Source organism: Gossypium hirsutum, chromosome D03 (assembly GCF_007990345.1).
Source record: "Gossypium hirsutum isolate 1008001.06 chromosome D03, Gossypium_hirsutum_v2.1, whole genome shotgun sequence".
NCBI classification, from domain to species: domain Eukaryota; kingdom Viridiplantae; phylum Streptophyta; class Magnoliopsida; order Malvales; family Malvaceae; genus Gossypium; species Gossypium hirsutum.
The window spans coordinates 7,285,329-7,293,506 of record NC_053439.1 but is presented as its reverse complement, the minus strand read 5'-3'; the positions used below and the strand labels follow the sequence as shown (position 1 = coordinate 7,293,506).

General features: G+C 29.8%; 1 pseudogene; it reads left to right on the top strand.

Annotated features, from left to right (window-relative positions):
- The first annotated feature begins 826 nt into the window (after positions 1–826).
- Positions 827–2,457, top strand: LOC107950034 (citrate-binding protein-like; annotated as a pseudogene).
- The last annotated feature ends 5,721 nt before the right edge of the window (positions 2,458–8,178 follow it).

Sequence of the window (8,178 nt, the reverse complement as noted above, 5' to 3'; positions counted from 1 at the left end):
TCTTGCAGCACCCGTTCACCATTGGTGACCATCGAAGGAGGTGGTGTGACAGTGACATCAAGAAACTGCTGCAGTTTATGAGCCTTGACTGCTAACAAAACCTGTTGCCTCCATAAGAGATAGTTGGAGTCATGAAGGAGAATACTTATCTTCTTGATAGAAAAGAACTTGCTATCAAGAACACTATTGGCAAGAGTGGACGCCATTGTTGGAGCAGCTGAGTGAGCAGCGGAAGGACTCAACGACGGCTCCATGCAATATGTACAATTGAAAGAACAAAACTTAACTAATGAAAAGAGAAACCTCTGATACCATGTTAAAGTATACACAGTGCATGCTGAATACTATGCATGTATCATTTTTTATATCCTGAATATAGAAAGGGTTTAATACAGTATTTATAGCAAAGATGAGATAGACGTGAAACTGTTAGCTTTCTTTAACAGAATAACTACTAACCGCCTGACTGCTAACTAACTAACACCTGACTATCTTTCATATATTCTATCATTTATTAAATGATATTCAAAAAGTCATAAAATAAAGCTTATTTTATAAAAAATAAATTTAATTTTTTTAAAAATATATAAAAAATTGAAATTAAATTAAATTATAATAAATGATTTTAAAATAGTAAAAAAGTGAATTGAATGGAACCGATATCGCAATTAAACAAGATAACGAGTTGCCTCATTTTGGGGCAATATTAGACTATTGTCCTGGAATTATCCCAAGCTATTTCAAGTAAAAAAAGAACCTTGGCTTTTCCTAGCATTCATGAATAAACAATATCAAGTCCTGGAATCTGATTTTTGTGGAAAAAGTCATGGATATAATACAACATAGCACATGGTTGGGATCAAAAATCGAGAATGTAATTTGCTTATGGGTGCTCCTTAAGTAATTATTGGAATAGTAGGGTGGCTACATGTTAGGGTTAGGAAATTAGGTTAGATATTATTCACACACACAAAAAAATATTCATTTATGTCTCTTTCATTCAATTTGAATTTATTTTGTCATTTGGCATCGGCTTTTTTGCCTCAAAATTCAAACCCATCCCACTATAAAGATCTACAAAGCACAACATTAAGAGGCACAAACAAACCAAGTATAATAGTTCAATTTCATTTCTATCTTGGACTTCTCAGTTCTTTTGAAGAGTTAAAAAGATGGTTAAGTTTTCATTTGTTTATTAAGTTCTTTGTGGCTAATGCTCAAACCAGTAGATTTACCGCAGTTTCTTTATCACAATCAAATTTTGAGCTACAAAAACCTTACGATAAGTCTCCACACGAATGATATAGTTTCAACAATGGCATCCACACATTTTGGGTGTTTGCTAATGACGAACCTCATACCATAACTAGCGATACTAAACCACGCTCTGAAATTCGAATTCGAGTAAGTTACAAAATTAAAGTGTTTACATATATATTTTTTAAATCATATTTTAAATTTTAAATTCTTCACTAAAAGATAATTTAGAATTTCAAGAACCATTTATTTTTATTATACTAATTTTAAAACACTTTTAAATTTAAATATAAAGTTATTCTTTAATACTTTTAATTATTTTATTTTGTATTGTATTATATTCTTATCAGCCATCAAAATCTATATTATATTGTCATAGTACCACCATTGAATTGGGAAAAAACCAAAAATTGAAATATTCAAACAAATTAAATTAAATATTTTTATCAATTTTTTAAAAAATAATATCTAAATAATTTTTTTCTTTTTAGATATTTTTAATAAAAAAAACCTTGAACAATAAGATAATAATACACTCAAAATGGTTGGTAAAAACTATTTGAGAAAAAAAAAACTGTTTAATAATAAAATGTGATTAATGAGCAAATTATAATATAAGAATATTTCTTAGAAAAATACATAAATATTTTTGAACATTATAATTATAATAGCAAAATATTTTATGAAAATTCAGTTATGGGTAACTCCAAGGGAGTAAGGTGGATCCAATTGCATTTTGGTTTGAAAAATTAATAATTCAGTTTATATTTTTCTTAACAAAATTGTCTTTAATTTTGAAATTTTATATAGTTTAGCTCATCTTTCTAGGGCTATGATTATTCATCTGGAGTATGGCAATTTGAGGGAGAGGCATATATCCCGAGCGGAACAGATGCAACATCGGTGATGCAAGTATTTGGTGCAACTACCATCATGCTCCGAGTTTACTCCGCCAAACTCACGGTTTACAGGTCTCCGACGGTGCTTGAAAATGTATATAATAGATGGTTCAAGGTCAACGTAATCCATGACGCGGGAGCTTCCAATGTCAAGGTTTACATTGATGGCGTTCAAAGATACGAAGGATCTGGTGCTGGAGGAAGCAATCATTACTTCAAATTTGGAGTCTATGCGGAAGATGGCGCCTCCCACCGTGTGGAGTCTCGTTGGCGACAAATTCGAGTTCTTAGGAAGAACTAATAATTACCAAGTTCGATATAATAGGATAAATAAGAATGGCCAAAAAAGCAGATCCTCGATGCTAATATTGTGGTAATTTATACAATGTGAGAGTGATGAGATATCTTTGAAACTTCTATTGCGTAACTCAAATTCCAGAGGCCTTCTTTCTTATACTCCTAACAAATTATAAAGTAGTCATGCAATAAAGTATTTTCTTTTATCCAAATTTATAAATAATGTTTCAACTCTTCTTTTCATATTATAATTACTTTTAATATCATCTACGTTTCACCTGATTTTATATGTTTATTTTTTAATCATTAAATAATAATAATATATTTACTAATTAAAGTAAAGTTAGTCTAATTCATAATAAAATTTTATTAATTTTAAAAAAAATTGAGATAATAAAATAATATTTAACAATAATTATTATATTAAATAATTAGATAAAATAATTTGTCATTAAAATTTATTAAAATCAAATAAAAATAACTAAACTTTTCAAATAATAATCAAAATCATATCTTTTTTGGTGATCGAAATAAAACCCAAAAATATAATTTTTTTCCAGTAATTATTTAGATGTTATTTAAATAAAAATGTCTTGTTAATGCATATATTTATAGTACTAAATGTTAATTTTAATTGTTACATAATTGTAACACTAATTAAATGTTAATTAATCTAAAATAAGAAGTTGAATTTAATATGGATTCAAAATATAATTAAGTGATAAAAACTATTACACTGAAAATGAAAACATTATTAATAAAATAATTATAATCATTAATAATTTGTTATGAATGTAAAACTTATCTATTACTTCTATATTCAAGATTTAATATAAACATTATCAATAAAATAATTATTATCACATTAAAATAAAATTATACTTATAGATTTTATTTTTATTAATTATAAAAAATAATTTTAACTTTATAATTATTACCGTATTTAAAATAAATCATATTTACATATAAAATATATATTTATTTAATTAAAACTTGTAACTAAAAAACTTGGGGCTTTATTATTTTTAATTTATCTAAATATATTCAATGATTTTATAGAATTACAATTTTATTAATTAATAATATATAATATTATTTTTTTAGGCAAAACTTTTAAAAGATATGTCCAAATTAATTAATTTCACATTATTATACTATTCTATTAATTAATATTACTTTTGTTATTATCAAGTAATACTAATAAATTATTTTTAATATCAATAAACTCCTACTTTATATATATTATAGATTATAAATCAAGTATTAATGTAAGTGATGAACTTAAATAACAATATGTAATTTTTGTTGAGATTATAACAAGAATTATATTTACAAGAATTATAAATAAAATGTCTTTGATCCCCCCAAATAAAATGTCAAATTCCCAACTGATTTTACTAGTATTTCAATAATATAAAACTAAGACATGCTAATATAAAATAGATGTATTAACATTTAAAACCTTTGGTAGTTTCATTCAACTAGTTATTAATGATAAAAAAAATTCGATTGAATCTTAATTCGACTGGCATGAATATTGTTGTCAATATAGAATGATGTAAGTTTGAGTGTGCTGAAGCGTATTATCCTTCTATTTATGGGTTGGGGAGAAGCTATGGGTAGTTCTAGGTATCGTGTAAAAAAAATAGATATGATGATAACCTATAATAAGATTGTTTAAAACAAATAATCACAAGAAAAAAAATTCAATTTTTATTGTTAAAACATATTTTAATTTCTGTTTTAATTATGATTCAAAATTTTTTATTATTGTAACATTTTAATGATAAAAATAATTAATATATTTTAATTATGTTAAATAATTTAAATATTAATAAAAATATATTATTTAATAAATTAAACAAATAAATGTTTAAAATTAACAAACACAAATAGAATAAAAGGCAAACTATACAATTGGTCACCCAACTTTCATAAGTTTTTATTTTGGTAAAAAAAATAAAAAAAAAGTTTGTAATTTAGATATCATCGTTACATATTTTTATCATTTAGATATCATCGTTACATATTTTTATCATTTTAGCCACTATCGCTATACACTTTTATCATTTTAGTCACCCGTCATTAATATGCTATTACAATACTCATTTTAGCCACCCAACTCTAATAACTTTTCTTTTTGGTCACTATTTTCCTTTTTAGTATTAATTTTATTATTTTTCAAAAAAAACCTCTAAATGTTTATAGGGAATTAAGTTATTCAACTGTTGAGATGAAATTCATGTTTTTTACCTGTAACTCAATTCTATGTAAAAATTCAAGTTTTTCTTTATTAACCTAGGTAATTCCTTGTAAAACCTTAGATTTTTCCCTTTTACTAAAAAAAACTAAAATTAATTCTAAAAAGAAAAGACAAAAGAAACTAAAAAGATAAAATGGTTTTTCCTAAACTTTTTCATGTGTCGAGCCCCCTGACCTGAAGGTTTGCCCGAAAAGTGGGAGGGTTTGGGAAAAAATATAGGCCCAAAAAATAGGCTTGGGCAAATAAGTAAGGCCTATTTAGAAAACGGGCAAGGCCTCGAGTAAGGTTTTTTTGCCCGATCTGGCCCAAATTTGCAAAAAAAAAACTATTATTTTGCTATTGTTTTCCCACTATTTTGCTATCATTTCACTATTTTATTGTTATTATTTAGATATTGTTAATTTTGCTACTATTTTAGAGGCATTTGCTTGTTAAGTTGCACCTATCTTAGTATTATTTAGGGCAAATTACCAATAAAATTCTCTTTATTTTCAAAATTACCGAAATGGGCCAGGTCCTAAATTAATTACCGGAATGGGCCAATTTCCCCCACAACGCGTCCACGTTAGCGCATTGTCAGGGGATAAAGCAGGAAAACGCTTCCTCAGGGAAGTGCTTTGTCCACATGGACAGAAAACGCGTCCTTGAGGGCGCGCTTGGTGTCCACGAAGACAAAGCGCTTCCTTGAGAAAGCGTTTTCCCTATTTTTTAGGGTTAGGGTTTTCTACAATTAGGGTTAAGGTTTTAGGGGTTTTTGGGGTTTTAGGTTTTAGGGTTTTAAGGAAAAAAATTAAATAAATAAGGGTTTAGGGTTTAGGGTTTCTTAATTAAATTATTTATCAATTTTAAAAAATTAGATTAGGGTTTAGTGTTTATGGTTTTTAAGGAAAAAATTAAATAAATTAGAGTTTAGGGTTACTTGAGTAAATTAATTATAAATTTTAAAAAAATTAGATTAGGGTTTACTGTTTAGGGTTTTAAAGAAAAAAATCAAATAAATTAGGGTTTAAGGTTACTTGAGTAAATTAATTATAAATTTTAAAAAATTAGATTAGGGTTTAGTGTTTAGGGGTTTTAAGAAAAAAAATTAAATAAATTAGGGTTTAGGGTTACTTGAGTAAATTAATTATAAATTTTAAAAAAAATTAGATTAGGGTTTAGTATTTAGGGTTTTAAGGAAAAATTAAATAAATTAGGGTTTGAGGTTTAGGGTTACTTAATTAAATTATTTGTTAATTTAAAAAAGCTCCTACGTGGGCGCTCTTTTGCTATAGTAGTTCCTGGAAAAATAATTTTGAGAAGACGTTTCTGAGCAAATAGTGTAAAAAACGCTTTAAGCAAATAGTGTCTAAAAGGAACGCGTCATTTATCGTTAACATCGGTTGTGCGAGAGACATATTTTCATTTAGCGGTGCTATTTCCAAAGCGAGCAGCGAGTTATGCAGGCCAAATGCAGGGAGGCCATGTATGGTGCAGGAAGGTATTGCAAGAAATTAACAAGGCAAAGGCGCGGATGAACACCATACACACAGTGTGTCACGATCGAGACAACTTATGGTTTCGTGTGACGGAGTTTGACAGACCGCACCAAGGTATTACTGGAAGGCAATATCGTGTACACTTGAGAAATAGGACTTGCGACTGTAGGATGTCTGACGCACTTCGTTATCCATGCGCTTATGTAATTGTAGCTTGTCAGAATCTTCGTCTGGATCCCATGAGCTATGTCGACTAAGTATACAAATTAGAATATATGTACAACGTCTGGAGACACGTATTCCTATCGGTCCCAAATGAACGTAAGTGGCCATCTGTATCGGTTGCTCCTTTTAAGCTGTTACCAGATAAAGAATTGCATCACAAACCAAAGGGTCGACCTTGCTCGACTAGAATACGTAACAATATAGATAACCAAGAAATAGCCAATCAACAAAAGTTGTGCGGATGGTGTAGGAACCCAGGCCATACAAGTAAATCATGTCCAAATCGCAATAGTTGATAGTTGTTGTAAAAAACTATGTTGTATTTTTTATATTTTATTAAATGAAATAATATAAAAAAATTCAAAATATGGCCTTATTTAAAAGAATTTCTATTTTATTAAAAATATAAAAGTAAATTACAATTACTTTATTCAAAACAACCTTTTATTTTATTACATGAAATAATATAAAAATATTTAAAATGTTTGTACAAATATATTAAAATAAAAATTAATGTCTGTGCCCACCAGATTCGGTGCCACATGGAGGTCATCGACGGTTACGCACTGGATTCCTCCTTTGTCCAGCTTCCGGCGGGGATTCTGGTTCCTCCGGTAGGGGATCTGGTTGTCGGTGTTGGGAGGATGACCCACCTTAATATAATACTGATTGCAAAGGTGTTTGCATCACCAATGGCGAAGGTGTTTGAAACCCATAAGGTGATGGGGATTGGTAAAAAGAAGAGCTCCTCGACGACCCCTCATGTGATCCCTCATACGACAGCGACCTATAGATCGACGGTCCACTCGGAGTAATCAAAAATGGAGATGAGCCGGGCCATGCATTCCAACTTTCCTTAGGACTAGAAAAAGGAAACATATAAAGGTTAGGATACATAAAAGGGCTAGGATAAGCACCTGACATCATTTGAAAAGGCCGTGCTGTGGGTGTCGTCGGTTGAAGTGTTGGGCCTGGTGATTATGTAGGTGCTGTTGCTGGGCCTGGTGATTGTATGGGTGCTGTTAATGGGCCTGCATCGTCGTCCCTTCTTCTTGGATTTAAAGGGCCACGTCGTTCCCTTTAGACACGCAATTGCCGCTGACTCTCCTCTTCCGATAGTAAATATGGCTTACCATGGATCTCAAACTATGGCATGTATTCCAGCATGCACGCTAACTCTGGAACGATGATCAATTCCCGAGTAGGTATATAATCAAACCGGTCTTCCTACATTTGGATATAGTGTGACCAAAATCTCGGCCAATCCGTATGCAATTGCCGTAAGTTGATTATGTGATGATCATCCAACACCTTAGGTGCCACGGAAATCGGTTGTTAGAATCCAAATTGCCGTAATACTCTATCTGACTGGTGCATCTCCACGATCGCAAAGTTGACCAATGGGACATTCACAAGCCAAGCGTTCGGATTTTGCAAGTATTCATTCGAAATTACTGCCCGAATTGCCGGATCCTTGTATGGTGTCCATTGAAACTATATGAACATGATGGAAATATTAGTTATATACATAATACTAAATACTAAATACTAAATACTAAATACGAATCGACTATCTCATTATGCATATCTATTTTATTTAATACTTACTTGTGCTTCCGACCGTTGGTCTAATAGAAGCCGTATATCTTTAAGAGAGGTAGGTAATCCAACATAACTTGTCGAATGGTTCCACCTAATTAAATAAATTTTTAGCATACGATTATATTTTAAATCTACGTAATAATTGTAAAATCTAATA